The sequence below is a fragment of the Struthio camelus genome, chromosome 2, assembly GCF_040807025.1.
Source record: "Struthio camelus isolate bStrCam1 chromosome 2, bStrCam1.hap1, whole genome shotgun sequence".
Classification (NCBI taxonomy): Eukaryota; Metazoa; Chordata; class Aves; order Struthioniformes; family Struthionidae; genus Struthio; species Struthio camelus.
Window position 1 is genome coordinate 5320432 of NC_090943.1, and position 18623 is coordinate 5339054.

At 41.9% G+C, this 18623-nt stretch overlaps 1 long non-coding RNA gene across 4 annotated transcripts in view; it reads left to right on the forward strand.

Moving 5' to 3' along the window:
• LOC104140436 (uncharacterized) overlaps positions 1-18623 on the forward strand; it is a 32718-nt gene that overhangs the window by 7950 nt on the left and 6145 nt on the right. Inside the window, exons 2-6 of one of the 4 annotated variants that reach the window (XR_693302.2) lie at positions 5580-5687; positions 12127-12286; positions 12955-13561; positions 15878-15923; positions 17318-17591. This is a non-coding gene — a long non-coding RNA (uncharacterized lncRNA). The remainder of the gene's footprint in view (positions 1-5579; positions 5688-12126; positions 12287-12954; positions 13562-15877; positions 15924-17317; positions 17592-18623) is intronic. The other 3 variants (XR_011139497.1, XR_693303.2, XR_693305.2) reach the window with 3 other exon arrangements.

Genomic DNA, 18623 nt, shown 5'->3' on the forward strand with positions numbered 1-18623 from the left:
CAGGGTGTATGGTTTTCCACAGGACTGCTGTGATAGGCTCCAGACTTTGTGTTAACTAGCCACGTAGCTTATTGGAGGTGAGATTGCCCAACCTTGAGAATGCTTTTCCACAAGCTCTTCAGCATGGCTTTTTCTTGCATTGAGTGTCAGTATCTGCTAAAGCGTGATGCTACGGAAGCATAGAAGCGCCTGGCAGCCTCACCCAGCTAGTCCAATAAACTTGATTATCCCAATGTGCTGCCAGCTCAGCAGCAAGGGCCCTGCTAATGCAGCAAGGCCAGTTTGGCCAGCAGGATGCTATGTAGCCTGGAGACTGGGGCAGCAGCTTCTGAGGGTTTAACTGAGCTCTGACTTTCCTCCTGTGCACACAACTCCCTCCAGTCATCAGCTGAGTCCTACCTGCTCCAGTTTTCTTGCACCTCCCTAGGCAGTGCAAGGGGTTTCCTGAGGCAATTAGCTGCAAGCTTCCCACCTATCCGTAATCTCACCCCGAGTAAAGGACTATTGAGTGGTCACATTTTGGGGAATGGCACTCTTGTCTGCCTAGTTCTGTTAGTTACAGTAGATGGAGCAGATTGATAGGCTTGTGTTTTTAAGCAGTCTTCAAACTCCCAAATATCACCGTTCCAGGTTTCAGGATTCCAGTCAGTGACTGCAGATGCTTTGAGCTCGCCGTTCACATGGCAGCTTGGGTGGTGTGGGGTATATAGCTTAATTTGGCCAATTTAGCACCAGCAGCTACTGAATTTTTATGGGTTAGAAACATTCTTTTAATTAGTGGTCAAAGGGAGGTGTTACAATCCAGCAAATGTGAGCTCTGGAAAGGGTCCTTAAAGTGTTCTTTGAACACTGTGGTGTCTGCAAATACCATTATTTTCCAGAGTGAGTAATGCACAGTGAATTAAAGAAGTCTGGCTTTCAAAAGACACCTGCAGTTAATTGTTGATGTTTGTTTGTTTTTTTCTTTCCCGAAAGAGAATTTGAAATAAAAAAGAATCTGGTCTGTATGCAAAGAAATTAGAACAAGTTACGTGTTCATTATTTGTGTTGCAGTTTGTTGGCTCGCCTTGTTGCTCTTTGCTGTATACTGCAGAGAACATCATTGCACTTAAGCATAATGTTTTGTATGCTATTTTACAATGGCCTTTATGCATCTAGTTAATGTTCCTGTCTGTGTTATGAAAAATGCAGAATATTTCATTTATGTTAAAGGAGAAAGTGGAATGCATAAAGAATGTTCTAAATGTGAAATACATCAAATTTTCCACCTTGATTTTTGTGAACAAAACAAGAGGTTGTCCTAATGAAGCTAATACTACATTTTAAAAAAATAAGGGCTCATAAGGGTTTGGAAGAGTGACTGATTTGTACAGGAAAGGGCTTGGTTGGTTTTTAGGGTGCTGAACAAGAAATCCTTGCTGCCAAAAACATTTTTTCAGGTTCACTGTGCTCTCCCTGACATCTGCTGGAAGGCCAATGGGGAGGGAGACAACCAATCTGTCATTCTGTGAATACAGATTTTTGGAGGATGTCAGGAATAACTTCTTGATACAGGCATCGGTAGGCCAAGCAGGACTCATGTGCAATTGGATGTGATTTTCACTAACAAAGAAGATATGATGGGGATGTGACAATCGATGACAGCCTTGGCAGTACTGACCTTAAAGTAGTACAGTTCAGGATCCTAGGGGTAATGAGGAGGGCAAACAGCAGAACATGGACCCTGACTTTAAGGACAGCAGACCTCATCTTATTTAGGAAACTGGTAGATGGGATCTCAGGGTAGGCAGCTCTGAAGAGTAAAGTTGTTCCGGGAAGCTGGCAAGTATTTAAGAATAACCACCTCCAGTGCAAGCCGGTAGAGCTGCCCATGAAGCTGGACCAGGACCGCAATTCAGAGCTTAGGGTCAGCCATCTCTGTGTTGAGTCCCCCACAAAAACTAGTCTGTGATTCAGAGACATCCTTCAGTTGTTTAAAGAAGTGTTTGTTCACTTTCTGACCCAGTGTGGGTGATCTGTAGCGTAATCCAATGATGATGTTATGCTTACTGGCCTCTTCTCTGATCGTGACCCACAAGCTCTCAACCAGAGAGCTTCTGTGCATACACTGGAGGTGGGCCTTCTTTTGTTCGTTTTTGTCATTCATGTGATCTTTCTTGTTCCTTTTACCCCGCACCCTTTTCTTTCTACTTTTGCGTACTGGTTCCTCACTTAACTGTGGGTTGTAATCTCCAAGCGCTACTACAGATTAAACCTCTTCTCAGCAGGTAAACCAGGCCGTTGGCAGGAGTGTGCTTGCCTGACTTTTTCAGATGAGTCCTATTTCTCTGCAGAAGTCCTCAATCCTCAGAGGGTCTGGTGGTCATAGAAATCAAGTCTCTGTCTATGGCAGCACCTGTGTAACCATATGTTGACTCACAGGATCTTTCTGCTTCTCCTCAAGTCTTTCCACTTCACCAGCAAGATGGAGGAGAAGCACCAAGCACCACCTGGGTTTCCATGCCTTCCACGCTCACTCCCATGGATGTATGATCAGTCTTGACACACTCAGGGTACATCTTGGCAGTATGATCACTGGCCATGTGAATGGACGAGTGTCCAGGGTCTGACGGTGCCTTGGCAGTCTCTCCTTAGCATCCCAGATCCAAGCCCCTGGGAAGCAACAAACCTCTTTGGCCCAGGAAGTGGTTTTCGGTCTTGTCATCTGGCTCTGGGGTTCTGAACACAGATGGCTACCTCCAAGGTGGGATCTCTGAACTAGAATCCTGGTTGTAAGTATTACGGGCAGCTTTACCAGCTTGCGCTGGAGGAGTGGTTTGGATTCTGAGCGACTTGCTGAAATGTCCTGAGAACAGGATGAAACTGGCCTTTGAACCTCCATGGGACATCTCTATTTTTTTCTTTTTTCTATCTTGATCCAGGTTCATCGACATGGCAAAAGTGAAGTGTCTGGACTTCTTCCTGATGATCGCTCTGTCTCTGGACCTTACTTTTCTCTGTTTTGCCAGGCTTTGTCTATATGGCCCTTGTATGGGCACGTGAGCCTATGTGGGACTACCAAGTGTTTGTGTATGTTCTCCATTGTTCGAGGCCTTTGTAAGAAGAGGCATGTGTTAACAATTCAGGTGTACCTGGGCAGGCTCAAACAGGATTTCTGGGAGGTGTAGCAGCAGACTTGGCCAGATTTTTCTTTGTGTTTTAAAAAAATATATATATATATCTAGTATGTAACTATAATTTTACCCCACAGTTTAAATCTCCTTTCTTTGTGTTGCGTAGCATAATGGATTGATCTTTGCATGTCTACATTCTATAGATACAATTTTCTCTCCTTTGTGATTCATTTTCTGTTTTTCACATGAATAATTGCTTTTCCTTTTTCTCCATGCTTTTTTCAAGCTAAATTATTTCATGTGGCAGTACTTGAAATGCTACATTTTAAGCATTAAATTAACCTTGGATGTGAGACATAGGTCTGCAACACTGTGCCAAGAAAGCATTTCTATTAAATAATTGACAGATTCTTTTAAAGCATTACTTAAGCTCTTGAAGACTATGACGCCCACTTCAATTTATAGAATTTAGATTTTGAGCAAATGATGCATTTAGCTTGAGCGTGGCTCATTAGTGCAGATATTCATGAAAAATCATTTCAATGCTGTAATTGTATGTTCTGTTTAAAAGTGTAGCATATTTTGTGTTGTCTGTACGCTATTTTAGAGTTACCTTGAAAAAGAACATAGGAAATACTGCTGATAAACTGGGAAAGTATTAAAATACATAGTAGGAAACAGTATTGCCCAAGGAAACTGGAAGAGTTGTTGCTTCTGAAGTGTGCTCAAGGTGAAAGGCACTAGATAGATACATTCCCACACCAAAATAAAGCACTAATGTTGATTGGTGTTCTGAAGTAGCTTAGTAGTGGGAGCAGATCTGCGGAGCAATGCAGTTGGTGTTGATCATCTAACATCCATTGTGTGTTCTCAGGGGTTATTGTGAAAGTCCAAGTCCTGATCTAAGGCTCACTTATCTCTACCAAACATGTTTTAGCTGTTTTATGTTGGTGGCCATGGATGCCCTGCCCAAAGTGTGCTTCGTGCTAGGACTCCAGCCCTGTTCCTGACTCTGCCGCTGAAGAGAGAACTGTTAGTGATGACATCGAGATCTTTCTTGAGCTTTAACAGCCACTTTCAAGTTCAGACTATTTTCCTCGATGCATTACTTCATGTTTATCTATATTAAAATTCATCTGCCATTTTTTGGTTTCTGTGTTGCGAGATCCTTGGAGGTCTTTGTCATTGAAGTGTCATGTCCTCTGCAGACTTGGAGATGGTTCGGTGTATTCCCTTCTCCAAGTCACGGGTGAAGATATTGAATAACACTATTTCCAGCATTGATCCCCAAGCAACCCTACTTTAATTTCTCCTTGTTTTCAAATGTGACTATTAAGCTTTAAAGAACAGGAAATATTGAGTCCCATAACAGAACCTTTTTCCCAACCCTGAGGCAGCATAGCTTAATAAGGAGGAGTTATTTTAAAGCACAAATTTATCACTGGATTCCCTTTACCCAGATGCTAATTGACACCCTCATATGTGTCACTCTCATGTGCAGCCTAGTGAGGCTGGATTTCCCTTTACAAAAGCAATGCTAATTCTTTTGACACAGACCATATTTGTGCACATGCTCAGTAATTTTATTTTTTATCATGGGCTCTGTCACCTTGCCAAAGAACTTGTTCGGCTGCCCATAATTCACAGGTACCATCCCGAGCTATTTTTGTAGATAGGAGTTATGTTAGCAGCACGGCAGGCCTCTGGCACAGCAGCGGTTTGTAGTGATGGATAGTGCATCTTTGCCAGCAGTTCTGCAGTTTTGTGTTTGAAAGAATGCTACCCTAACATTAATTTATTTATGTGATCTGATATTTCTCGTGTATTGAAATTGAACCATTACAAAGAACGCGGTGGGTGTGGGAATCTTCTCAAGGTCTTCGTTGGCAGAGACCAGTGCAAAGAATTCACCGAGTGGTTTTGCTGTGGCCTTGTCCCTGAGTGCCCCTTTTATGTCTCCTGCATGGAGCAATCCTGTTGATTAAAGAACCAGCTAGCTAAAAGCAGCTAGCTTGCTGCTTTTGATGCTTTTACAGGACTTGTTAGTATGAACTTGAGCATCCATTATAAGAGGCTGTTCAAATTCATTTCCATTCTCTTTTTTTTTTTTTTTTTTGTTCACATTTGACCTGCCATGTAGTATGGCTTTTCTGTTCTCTGCACGTGGGCAAGCTTTCTATTTCTTTAAATTCTGACCTTTTCTTTCTGACAGCCTCTTTAACTCCCTGTTGTACCCAGCAGGAATTAATTGGGTTGTTCTTTCTGCCCTTTTTTCCTTTTAGTGCATGACTTTACCTGGACTTCTAATTCAGTATTCTGTGTAGCCATTAGGTTGTCTGCAGGCTTCTTGGACTATTCTTTTCAACTTTTTTTATTTTTTTTTTTTGGATTAATAGCCTTGTGTTTACATTGTTCCTTTCACAATTTTTATCTAACTCTTTTCAATTGCCCACTCTTTTTCTCTAGCAACCTGATTGTGTCGTGATCACTACTAAGGAAGAGTTCTCCCAGTGATGCCACTTGAACTGATTCCTGAGCACCACTTGAGACTAAATCCAAAATAGCATCTTTCATGTGAGTTCTAATACAGGTTCTTTTAGGAATTTTGTTTCCGCATCTCATCCTGATGAATCGCTCATCCATTCTCTGCATAGGTAATTGGACTCCTGCTATTACCACCAGTGCAAAATTGGCAGTTTCTGTACTTATCATTTCCTGATCAGTGTCATTGTCCTGATGGGGGTCAGGAGTGTGTGCGTAGTTCTAGTATTATGTTGCTATTGGATTTTATGGGATTTCCAACCTCTAGAATTCTGCCGTGCTTCTCTTGCTATAACATCTTCATGCTCTTACACTATATGCTTGCATAATTCTTTAAAAATAGTGAGACTCTGCCACCCATACATGTGGCTTTGTCATTCTTGTAAAGTCGATAGTGTAGCAGTGCTGTATTCCATTGATTATCCTGCTTTTCACTGTGTCTTTGGGATATCTGTTAATACTGGGTGGTTATTAGATGTCAAGCATTTCAGTTCCCCCCTAGCCCTTATATTTTAGGTCTGTAAGTTGGGTGGTTTGACAAGAGCACACACCACGGTGCCTGCTGTGGCCTCAGAAAGGGGGACCTGGTGCTCCAGGCAACCTGAGAGCTACCTTGTCCTTCCTGAGGAGCTCCATTTAGGTCTGGGCCTCTGCCACTTAATGGCAGTGGCAGATCTGACCACTGTACAGGTCTGCCTTCCTGGGCAACACCTCTTGGCTGCCTGTTAGGTTAACTCCTTAGTCCCTGTTTGCACACCCTGGCCGTTGGATATTTATAGGTGTCAGTTAAGAAAGAGGTCTGACAGGAGCCTGCTCCATCATCTCCCTGTAGACAAGTGAGTCTCTGTCGCTTAAAGAGGAGATGTGATCCAAGATGTCGCCTGTGTCAAAGCTATTTTCATTTAAGTGTTAGAAATCAGACAAAAATGACTGGAAGAGTAAAACAGTAAGAGCAAGAAATTGTGGAAAGCTATACAAGAATGAGATGTTAAATTCTGATGCTTAAAGGCTGTTGCACTGTTTTTCTGCTCAACCGCTGTAAGTCAGCGCTGCAAAAATTACGCTATCAAAAATGATGCGTGAAGATTGCACTCTTCCGAAAAAACATCCTGAAATACCAGCCTAGGGACACTTCACTATCAAGGTAGCTTTCTGCGGTTTCTTTGCCTGAAACTGGGAGACTCTGCCTCATCCGCAAGTAGACTCTGTTTATAGTGTTATGAGTGATTTAAAAAAGTATGTTAAATCACAAGATCTGTTTTAATAACCGTCTTGTTGCAAATTGTTTGGATTACCCAAAAGCTATTGGGCTAACTTTTTCTTAAAAACTTTCTGATGTGGGAAGGAAAAGCTGTTTCATTTTGTAAAAAAGTAAAGGAGCAGTATTGTGCTTTTTTCCAGCATTCTTGACCGATCATCAGCCTCAGGGAGGTTTGGAAACACAAATTACAAAGCTACAAAAAACCTTAGTTTTTTTAATCCGTGGTAGCCTTGGCTGTTTCCCTAGAGGTCTGTACCGTTTTTCAGAGTTACAGACATGAAAAACAGAGATGCCAGACACAGTATGAAATACAATAATTTGTATGACTCCTAAAGAATGAGGTATGGGGTTGTTTCAGTCTGGAACTTTATCTAGTTTTTTTGTCTTACCTCTCTAAAAGGAGTATGGGTTTAACGAGAACCTCAGCTGTCTGTTGTAGGAAAGGTATGAAACATAGGTAAGAAATTTCTTAGAAACATACTAATTAAAGCAAACAAGGCGTACTTTCCTACCATTGAGTTTTATAATTGTATCTAAGGTCCTTGAGACTAAGCAGCTATGTAATTTTTAATATTGTGTAATGTTTTGCAAAGGAATGTGATGGATGTCTTGCTCTTCATCAGCCCTATTGTTGACAGACTGCTGGATATCCCAAAGCATACTTCACTGTTAACTATCTGTGTGTGTAATGGCATATGTACCTTCTGGGTACAATGCAGCTATTTGCTTCCTAATATCAGTTTGTCATACACCTAGGAATATTGCATGCTAAATAGTTAAGAACTAATCTGGTTGAGATCCCTGGGACTATTTGCCAATGCAAGGTGTTAAGCAGCAGGAGGCAGATACAGTAATCTTACCTTAATGTCTGGAAAATAATTGAAAACAAATGTTCTTCATTAGCCTGTTGGAAATATGCAAGCAATACAACTTAACAGCAGGGCTGTTTTTGTAATATTCACGCAGCTTTTGATAACGTTACGCTTTGTCATTTGTTCTTTGCGCAACTCTCGGATATTAGCCGATAGCCTATTTTTCTTGTTTTTTCCCCTTTTTATTCCATCACATCTTACTGGATAGCTGTCCTGGTGTATAACAAGACTCATACAGAACATCATTGTCTTCCTACAATTTTTAAAGCAAGAGAAGAGAGAGAGAGAGAGTGCAGAGGCCGTGGATGGATGCACTTCACATCAACTGACCTCGCTTCACCACAGTTTATTTTAGATTACTATATTTCAGCCAAACATTTTTTTTTTCCTTTTTTGATATGTATTCTTTGTTTGCTGGAGCAATTGTGTGGGCATTGAAGTGCTCATAAGCCCGTACTACCATGGAAACGAGCTCCATTGGCTTGATACTGTGGCAATTTAGATAGTTTATTTAGGATCCTGAAAGCTTGAAGCTCTTGTGCTGTGTGTGTGAGCTCCCTTTATAAAGTGCATTACATTAAAGCATTGCCCTTTTTTTTTTTTGGCTCTGTGAATAACACATGTAAAGATAGTAATTCATCTGGTCCACATGTGGGTATATTCATCTAGGGTGCTGCTGCACTCCCAATAAGTGCATCTTTCCTACTACTTAGAAAGCTTCCCTGTACTGTCTGCTCTTCATAGCAACTGTTGCTATTTCCCTGAACAGAAAGACTTTGGTAATGACCATTCGTCCCTTGCTGAGTCTACCTACCACCATCCCAAAATGCAGACCTCCTGAGTAGAGCTAGTCTGTGTGGCCAAAAGGAGCAGGCATCTCCTTTCTCCTAGCAGTTCATGCAGTGCTGAAAGCAGAGTTGCTGTTACCCGTTTTTTTGGGGCAGGAGTTAATAGGCCACTGTGACCAAAGTGCCATTCTGACCTCAAATCACTCCGGTCTAGAGGGGGCACCAGGTATGCTGAACAAATCCATACATTTTTCCTGGGACTAAGCAGCAAGAAGCAGTGAGGGTGCTCTGCCTGTCAAGGCATGCTCGGATAGTCTAAGAAGGGATTTGCTCCTGTGCAACAGTGTGAGAAAGAAATGAAGGGGGAAAAGGGCAGCTGAAGGCAGGCCATAAGCACGAAACATCTTAGAGTACTCCAAGACAGCACACCTGGACTCGTAGCCCTTCCTCTCTCTCCAACAGATGAAAGATAAGGTGTGAGCATGCAGACGCTTGCAGTCTTGCGAGATATCTCCCTTAGTCTCCAAAGGATTGTGGATGCCTCCTGCACCACAAGGCCAGGGCAACGCACACAACCTGTGCTCCTTAAGCACCTTGTTGATACCTGCCAATTACGTTGGTAGCAAAGGAGAGAACCTTGTGATGGGTGTGCAGGCAGCTCTACCTGGTCCGTTTGTCGTAGCAGTACAGAATGTGCTCTAGGAAGTGTGCTGATGCTAGCATGAAAGTATTCAGGAGCAACATCAAGAATATTTGCTTAGGTGGTACTGAGCATGTGCTATGATTTTCTGTCTGGTTAGGCACAATATCCCTCTTTCCCCAAACCTCTGGCAAAGCATGAATAATTCTAAATGCATCGTGCTTCATGGAAGGGGACAAATTTTGCTCAGTTGCCAGTCCTGGCAGGTAAGTACCCACACTGCATCCTAAACTTCTTTTCCCAGGCTGGACAACCAACACTTGATTAAGAACAAAATGTCCTACCTAGCCCCTTCATAGGAAACGCGTATTTGCTGGAGGCTGAAGATGGTGAGTGTTTCAGACTCCCTTCCCTCAGTTGAGGAGTTCCTTCCTCTCTTCAGGAACCATCAACGGCACAGAAGTTAACTAACGGTAACCAACTGTGCCATAGCTGATTGTGCTGGAAGTAAATGTTGCATCCTGAGTGCGGTAGTGAGATTGTAGATAATTAAACTTGGAATGAAATGCTAGATATCTCTAATTCAATGCCTGTGCAGAGCAAGACTAGCTGCAAAGTCAGAGCATGTTGTTCAGGGCATGTCCAGTTTAGTTTTGAAAATCTCAAGGATGGAGATTTCCTCAGGCTCTCTGGGTTCCTGTTCCAGTGCTTGACTGCTTTCATGGTGTAGAATTATTTTCTTTTGATGGAGGTTTACATTGCTGCGACTTGAGACTGTTGCCTTCTGTCCTTCTACTGTGTCAAAGAATCTGGGTCCTCTTGACTATAACTATCTGTTAGGTAGTGAAAAACAGCAATCTGATCCCTCATGTACTTTCTGCTCTCCAGGCTGAGCAAACTCAGGTTGCTCATCCTCTTCTTGTATGCCATATGCTCCAACCCTTTAATCATCTTAGCTGCGCTTTGCTGGACTCGGTCCACTTTCCTGACACCTCGCATGTAATTGTGTGATTCATAACTGGACACAGGGCTCCAGAGGAGGCTGCACAAGTGCTGTAGAAGAGAATTATTTCCTTTGACGTGCTGGCTTTGCCTTTGCTAATGCAACAAGGTTGTTGCTGAGCAAAGTTTTCTCTGGACATAACTGTTAAGTCCTCAAGTTAGATGCACAAATGATTCTGAGACAGGCTTATATGCACGAAGATGTATTTACAGGGTCTGTAGCTAGTGGCATACATCAAATCTAACTGTAAAAATTTGAGCCTTTGGGGAAAAGTATCCCCCTCATACGGAACTAAAAGCTACAAAGTGAGGGGTAGAAAAGGGAGGGGGAATAAAGGAATGCCAATAAATGGCAATTGCTTCCTACCAGAAGCCTTACCTAATGTTTGTAACAATGATACTACAATTTCTGAATTCACCAGGTTAGGGACCTGAGGATAAGAGTGTGTTGGGTACGATGGTTAAAACACTGTAAGAGTAGCCTTAAGTAGGCACGTAGAAGGTTACAAAGTTTTGCTAAAGTGAAGGTAAACAGCATCGCTGGACTAGTTACTTAACCACAGAAGGCAATCAAGTGGGTCAGGCATAAACTGCTGTTAGTAACTGTGCGCTGGCTGTTCCCAGTAACCTCATGTCCTTCGTTCATGAGGACTTAGTTCCCATGGAGATGATGATGAACCAAAGTGAGGATGACCAGCCTGTAAGTGCCCAGAACAACCTCTTTGTATTTTTTGAAGACGGACATAGAACTTGCCTTTTTGCAGTCATTGGAAACTTTTGCCCATGTGGCACAACTTGTCAGAGATGATAGACAGTGGCCTCACAATGACATTGGCCCAGCAGATACTCCAGGAACTGCACTCTGCTAGCGGCAGGAGCATTTCTTGACTTTGCCATATGGTTGATAGTGCTGTAAGCGATGCAGGACCTCTTGGTGCTTCTTGTGTGCTTCTCTCAAGTGGTGGAAATTATCGAGATGTCATCTAGCTATACTGCTACATACTTATTGCGCGGTTCCCTCGGAACATCATTTACGAAGTGTTGCAAGGTCACTGGAGCTTTGCAAGGATAAAATAGCAGTACAAAATACTTGTAGAGGCCATATCTGATGTAAAAAGCGGTCTTCCACATGTCTTCCTGCCAGATTTGTAGAGCTCTGCCAAATTGTAGACCGCTCATAGGTCCAGCTTTATGAACCAGCGAGCCTACTGCAGATGTTCACAGAGCTCTGGGATGAGAGGCACAGGGTGCCAGTTCCTGATCATGATGTCATTCAGACCCCTGTAATCTGTGTAGACCCCACCCCTTTTTTACAAAAAATACAGCATCCTGTATAAGGGAGGTGGGGGGATAGCCTTGGTGACAGTAATAGGTTACATTGACAGTCTAATGGTGGCCAGACAAATATGAGGGGATGAGACAGGTCTGAGGCCAAACTGGGAAGTGCAACCAACAAATCGGGGCACGGGTCTGCCTATGACATAGCTTAGGCAAGGGCTGAAGGTCCAGGCTTGAGTTTAAATGGAGCTTCTGGGCCCTTAGGCGGGGAGTGCTGGTGGAGGCCCGCAGGTGAGGCTGGTCAGGACAAAAAAGGTCTGTTGGTGCACTTAGGACCCTAACCACTTGCATTAAAATATTTTCCTTATTGTACTCCAGAAATCGCTGTGGTCAGTTGCAGCCTGTCATGTTGCCCTACCAGCAAATTGCAGAGGTGTTAAAGTTCCCTGAGAGAAATGAGGTCTGCAGCTGCTTAGCTTTCTCCGATTGTCCCTTTATTCCTCTAGTTTCCCATGTTTGTTCCTTCCCGAATCACCTAGACCCCTCTCTTTTCCTGCCTTTGGCTCCTCCCCTAAACATCCCAAAATAAGTCTTATGCAATCCTGAAATGCTCTTTCCTTGCATCCCACAGTGGCCCATTCCCCCAGGCAGTGACCCCCTCAGCCGAAAGGTGCTCTGGAGAGTCACCCGTGTAGGTTCATCTTTCTGGTCCTTAGACCTGGACCATGGAGCTGATGCTGCCCTGGGACAGCCCCGAAGGAGCCAGACAGGGTGTCCATTCCTCTGAGCAGGTAATTTGGATTCCCCACCTCCCCACCGTTGTGCCTCCATGCTCTTCTGTGCTTGTAGCGATGAACCCTTAATGGGCTGGTGGCTCTCCTGTGATGGGCCTCGGAGTAGCAGGGCCGGGTGTGATTCACGTTCCTCCACCTGCCACTGTTCCTCTGGGCTCCTTCGTGCTTGTGGAGGGGAGTTTTTTATCGCATAACCTTACAAGTAGTGCGTGTCATTTTTTTCTACGGTGTTGTGCACCAGAAAGCCTCAGAGAGGAAGTTTTTTCTACTTCTGAGTTATCTCCAGTAATAGCAATATGAGCACGTGGAAAAGCAAGAGCACGTTTTGTCATTTAAACAATAATTGGAACTATTGTCAGGAAAATAATTAACTCAGGACCAGCACTAAACAGCAGTATACTGTCTGCACGTGGCCTGAGAAAGGAACAAAAGGCAGTAATGTCAGAATACAATTACAGAAACAAAATACATGCTCTGACTATAATGTCGCTTTTTAGACCTTCCTTTTTCGTATTTTTCCCTCTTTCAATGTTTTTCCTTCAGATACAGCATGTGCTTAATGTAATGAATCAAAAGAATACAGATGCTTTATTTTTCTGCACATAGCATTGTCAAGAAAATAAATTGTTGCCTTGATCTTTTATTTATTTATTTTTCTGCTTCAGGTGGGTTTTTTGAGGAAGAAATGACGAGGAAGAAGGACAACTAAAAGGCCCTGCCTTAGCAGCCTTTCAGAGACCTTTAAAGCTATGAAAAATAAAAAAAACCAAGTGCTGTCCTTCCTTTAATTTCACCCCCATATTCCTTAGTCCATCCCTGGATTTTCCTCCTTCTGTGTTTGCAGTGCGTTTTGACTTCCAATGTGAACTGCTTACCACCATCTGACACAAGCACTGACAAATCTGTGCTATCCTGCTATATAATATTTGCTGTCCTTAATCTTTGTTATTCTGCTTCTTTTATACACAGTTAACGCTGGCAGATCCGACTGTCAACCAGTCGCTTTTATTCTTCGTGTTATCTAGTTGCCCCTTTATCTCAGGGGAAACAAATATCATAAAAAGCTGTGTATTTTCGGAGTACTGTTCCATCTTAGCTTCAGTTTTTTCTGTGCGAGGACTCACTGGAAAACAATACGCTGCATGGTGCAAAACTCTGTTTTCTTCCCCTGAAATATGCACCTAGCTTAACTGTTTCTTCCTCAGCAGAGGACAAGCTGCAGAAGGTTTCCGGTCCATCCTTGAGAAGCTTCTCCTATCGTGGTTTTCAAAGGTGAGATGTCTCCTTCCTTTCTCATTCTCCCTGGATTTGCAGCCGCTGTACGCTTCTGTTGAAGTGACGTGGATGCCATCTCACTCCTCATGATGTTTGCCATCCTCCTGGTTGTAGAAAGACTGAAGAGAGTTGCCTTGCCGAAAAAACCCTCTTTTTTCCCTGTAGTGCACTGTCATTAATGACATGAAATCTAATGTTTTAAATGTGTTATTTCATTTGGACTTAAATAAAATAGGAAATACTAAATAGGAAAAATAGGAAATAAGGTAGGAAGAGCAGGAAAAATATACACAATATGTAGCCGCATCCAGGCTGTACTTATGTAAATGAGTCAGTTTCTAGAAAACCAGGTCATGAATGAAGTGGGAATTTCTTATAAATCCCACATGGAGTGCTTCAAATTTTTAGCTATTGCTTTCTTTTCCTCTCCTTCCTTCTGCTTCACATCTTATGAAGCTGTAGAGAGGGATCCTAACTGTAGCAAGTGGTTATGGATTCTCCGTGCTAAATACTGAAAAGCTTATGCTCTATAAAAGAAACAGTAGTTCATTGCTTTGACCTTAGTTAGTGAGAGAGCTTTAAAACTCACATCTCTAAGAAGCGCTTGATTATGTTTAGTTCATTAGAAAATGGGGCATCCAAATGAGTAAACAATTCCTGAATACTAACACAAGAAATCCGAGTTTCAGCAAGGAAGTTGTTGCTTTAATATAAGAACCTAAAATTACTTAGAAAAATCCTAAGTATTTTCTGATAGGAAAGATTTTTTTAGTGCTTCACTGTAGTATTACTTTAAAACACTAGAGTGAGCTCATGATCCATGATTTGTTTTCTTCCTGAAGCTTATTCTGAAGGCTGGTCCTCCTCATGTTCTGCTAACAGTAAATGACAAAGAAACTTTAAACAAAATAATGCCTTTTACTGCATATTGCAGGAATATTTTTTTGGCTAAGTGAAGTTGAAGTGTAGTTTAATAGAAGACTTAAATAATATTCTCGACAATGATTTAATAAAATTCTGACTTTCATCACCATTTTTACAGATCCTCATCCACTTCTTATCCAAAAGTTTTTTCTTCCTGCCAGTGACCGTTCCAGGTGTTTTGGAAGTCTTTTGACATAAGCTTTTCTTTTGCATTTCTTTTTCTTTTTTTTTTTTTTTCCCCTCTGCGAGCAGCACAGGGTTTTTAGTGTAATGCTAGAATGTTTATCATGCATTTTTTGAATGTTTTCACTGTCATAGTGGTCCCAACTATTCTAAATTTCCGTTGTGGTATTCAGGAGCATTTGGGTAAATGAACCACAAACAGTGGTAGTATTTCCGTTCCTTGATTGGATGAGCAGTTCTGGCATGAATAACATACTTGTGTGTGTACAGATATAGTCTTTGAAGTCCCAAATATGCACCCATGAGATCCTGAAACTGATTTCTTATGAGTATTTCTGCTAAAAAAGGAACGCTGGGGTATTTGCTGAGAGCAAATGTAGAAGGATCTGGCCATCCCAAGCTCCTGTAGGAATTCAAGCATAGTTGTATTTGTTACACTGTGATACTAATCAGTTCCCGTGAAGCAGTGTGCACACTTGTTTGGGTTTTCTACACTGGTTACATCAAAATTAAGTTCACTGGGGTCTGCAGAAACCACACAAAAATTGCAAATGATTAATGTTTTGAGTAAAGAATAAGACTGAAATTGGGCATAGATCAGGCATTTGCTTACGTTCAGGCGTATGTGCATATGCTAAGAAGAGCATGTTAACTGAAGTGGGCAGATGTGGCCTTCTCAGACCTGGTTGGATTCTTTCTTTTATAGCAATAGTTCTGACAGTGATGAAATTAGGGAAGAAATAAGGAATGGAAATTAGGGGAATAGGTAAGTTCTCCATCTCACGTGCATCAGGCTGCATCATGCAGTCGGTGCCACTCAAGTGAGCCTTAAGAAGACATGTTTAGTTTGGATTTTACCAACGGCTTACTCCATCTTTTTAAAATCAGAGTGAAGGAGAAGGCCTGGTGGTTCCTTAGCTTTCAATCATAGAGGCTTCATAGAACTGGGCTGTTACTGTAACAGGTCAGAGCATGATACAGGGTACTTACTACGAGGATTTTATAGGCTTTTCATTTTGTCCTATTGTTTGTGGATGTTCTCAGATTTTAATCCTTTATTTATTAACACCTAAGCCATTCTTATGTTTATGCATGAGCAATTATCTATTTACTCCAGCATGGGTGAGAGGCTATAAGGTTACAGTTGTTGCTAACCTATTTTTGAATGTCATTTCTTTTGATTGCTCTGTTTTTCTGGGCTTTCAGTTTCCTCGTAGGATGCTCATCCTTTGTTGAACAACTCTCATTACCGGTACGTAGTTTGACAATAACATCTATTTGTTAAAGCTTTGACTTCCCCCAGCGTTCATCCAGACGTGTGGGGAGGTTTTGTTTGTGTTACGGGGTTGTTTAGCAAAAACCTTCCTAGAAGTGGCATGAGTTTGGTAAAGTGGTTTGGTAAATAATTGATTAAAACAAGAGCATTCAGTTGAAATTAGGCTCAGTGAAATTCAGGAGAATGTGGGGGTGGTAAAAATAATTTTAAATTGAGATTCTTTAGGAAAAGTAAGGCCAAAACTTTCCCCCTTCAGTCTGTGATTCACAGTTAACCTGCAGTTAAAATTTATAGATGCTAAGAGTGTTTATTATGTCAAACTTCTCTGTTGATTCTCATGTCAGTTCTGTTTCTCACTCTTGTAGCAGTCAGTCCCTGAACCTTGAATCTCTTTCAAAATTCTGAGGTATTTGAAATTTAGATTTAAAATGTTTTGTGCCTCAGGGCTGTTCCTACTTCACATGTTCATCTAATTTGAATGAAATCCTTGAGGTCTGTCCAACCCTCCAAAGGTATTAGACTTTGCTGTTTTGGAGAAATATTAAAATTTTGACTGAAAGAAGGGAAAGGTAAAATTCCAATGGAAATTATATTCTGCCTTTCCGACAACCCTAGCACGCATTTATCGTTCAGTTTCCATTTTTACTAAAGGCATGTCTTCTATATTTGAAGCTTGTTATAAATTACAAACGTCCATAAGGTAGCTCTGAAACATTCATTTCTTTGAAACGTTCCTGTGCTCTCTTTAGGATAACCGCTCCGACTTTATCAAAAATATAGACAGTCTTATGTTCATGTGTTTTTTGGAGAAGCTAATTATAGAAGTTAGAAACCAGCTAAAGTGGAGGACTGGGTTTTGGGGTTGGGGGGGGGGGTGTTGTTATTGTTGTGGAGGCATAGAGCCAAGATCATCATTACAAGGTTGCACAGTTTGTTGCCTGCGTAGGCTTGGGGAGCAGATGGAGGGAGATATAGGAACTTTCAAGTAAATCTGGCTGGGAAACAGTACATCTGCTTTGTGAAAAATGTGGTCATAGTGGAGTATGTGTGGATGCTAGTGTAGAGCGAGAAGCGGTGCTTCCATGATAGATTGAGAGAGGACGCCTGCAACAGCAGACCCCGCTGTCGAAGATGCCTCTTGGTGTGGTCAGATGCTGTATTTGGAGCACGATTTGAACCTAAGTGGTGTCCACACTGAGTAAGGTAACATCATAGGGGCGAATGGCGAGAAGAATGTTGTGTGTGTGGGAGGATTGCATGATTTGTTTTAAAGCTTTTAGTCATTCTTCCTGATTTCTGGTAATTTAGGAAGACGCTGCCATTTAGCCTAAAACATCACTGCAGAACTACTCTACCCTTTTTCTTCCTAGATTTGCGGTCAGTTCCGTTTCAGCAGTAACTTCACCTCATGTGTAACCGCGTTCTGCCAAAGGGAGGTTCTGTGATCCCAGCACTAAAGAGGCGCTGTTCGTGTGCCTTCAGGTTGACAGACTGAACTGATCTTGCGTGAATCAGCCTTGCATCTACTCGGCTCACCTTGTTAGAACTGTAGACTAACTAAGGTTGGAGGAGATTTCCGAAGGCCTCGAGTCCAAAGCAGGCTTCGCTTCAAAGTCAGATTGAGTTGCTTGAAGTCTTACCCAGGTAAACGCTGAAAATCCCCAAGGACACAGCTTCCATTCTCGGTACCTGTCCCAGTGCTGCACCTATCTCACATTAAGAAAAGCTTTTCCTTCATGTCCTCTTGAAATTTCCCATGCTGCAACTCATATCCTTTGCCTCGTATCCTTTCAGTGTGTGCCTCGGAGAAAAGTCTGACTTCATATTGCATATACCCTTCCATCAGATAGCTGAAGGGCAGTAATTTGATTCTCTCCTCACCCTTAGTTTTCTTTTCTCCAAGCTGAACAAACAGTACCCTCAGTCTCTCCTTGTACATCAGTAATTCTCAGTTGAGGACTGTATTGTTGCTACTGCTGTAGTCATAAAAGCTTTAGGAAATAGTGCTTCTCACAACCAGGACTTTCAGGGCTAACAAGTTTGGGGTTTTGATCTTGCTGGGTTGCAGCTGCCAGATAATTGCAGCATCAGTAGCTTACTGCGTTCCTCTTCCCTACTTCTTCCCTGTCGCTGCCTGTAGAGCAGCTCGATGGACTTCAATGGATTTGGTGGATCTTTTTTTTAGTTGTATTCTTTTAATGGGAGTTGTTTCCCCTGCTAACGTTTGTGAAAGATTTCAAGCTCTATATGGACTTGTTATGTTTCAGTAGCGTTCTGACTGCATTACTGTAACACTGAGTCATTTTTCCATTGAAAACACTAATGATGATGACAATTTTTTCTGTAAAGTTGCTGCAGTAATGGCTGAAAATTCCCTCTTTTATCAAATATCTCTGCCAATAAACTTTCTTAATTGGTGCACTTAGAACACAAAAGGAATATGAATGTAGTCAAAGTAAAGCTCATTTTAAGATCCATATGTTCATGGATATTTTTGAACGTTGACCCAACTATAGTCAGACTTTACCTAATAAAACAGATTTTATCTGGATGTCTATATCCCTTGGGTTAATTCATCTAAACACCACATAAGAGAAAGTGGAATTTTCCTTTTATTTTAAATGTTCTAAATCAGATAATTGCCTAGAGCCTTGACAGGTTTACAAGAGTAATTGC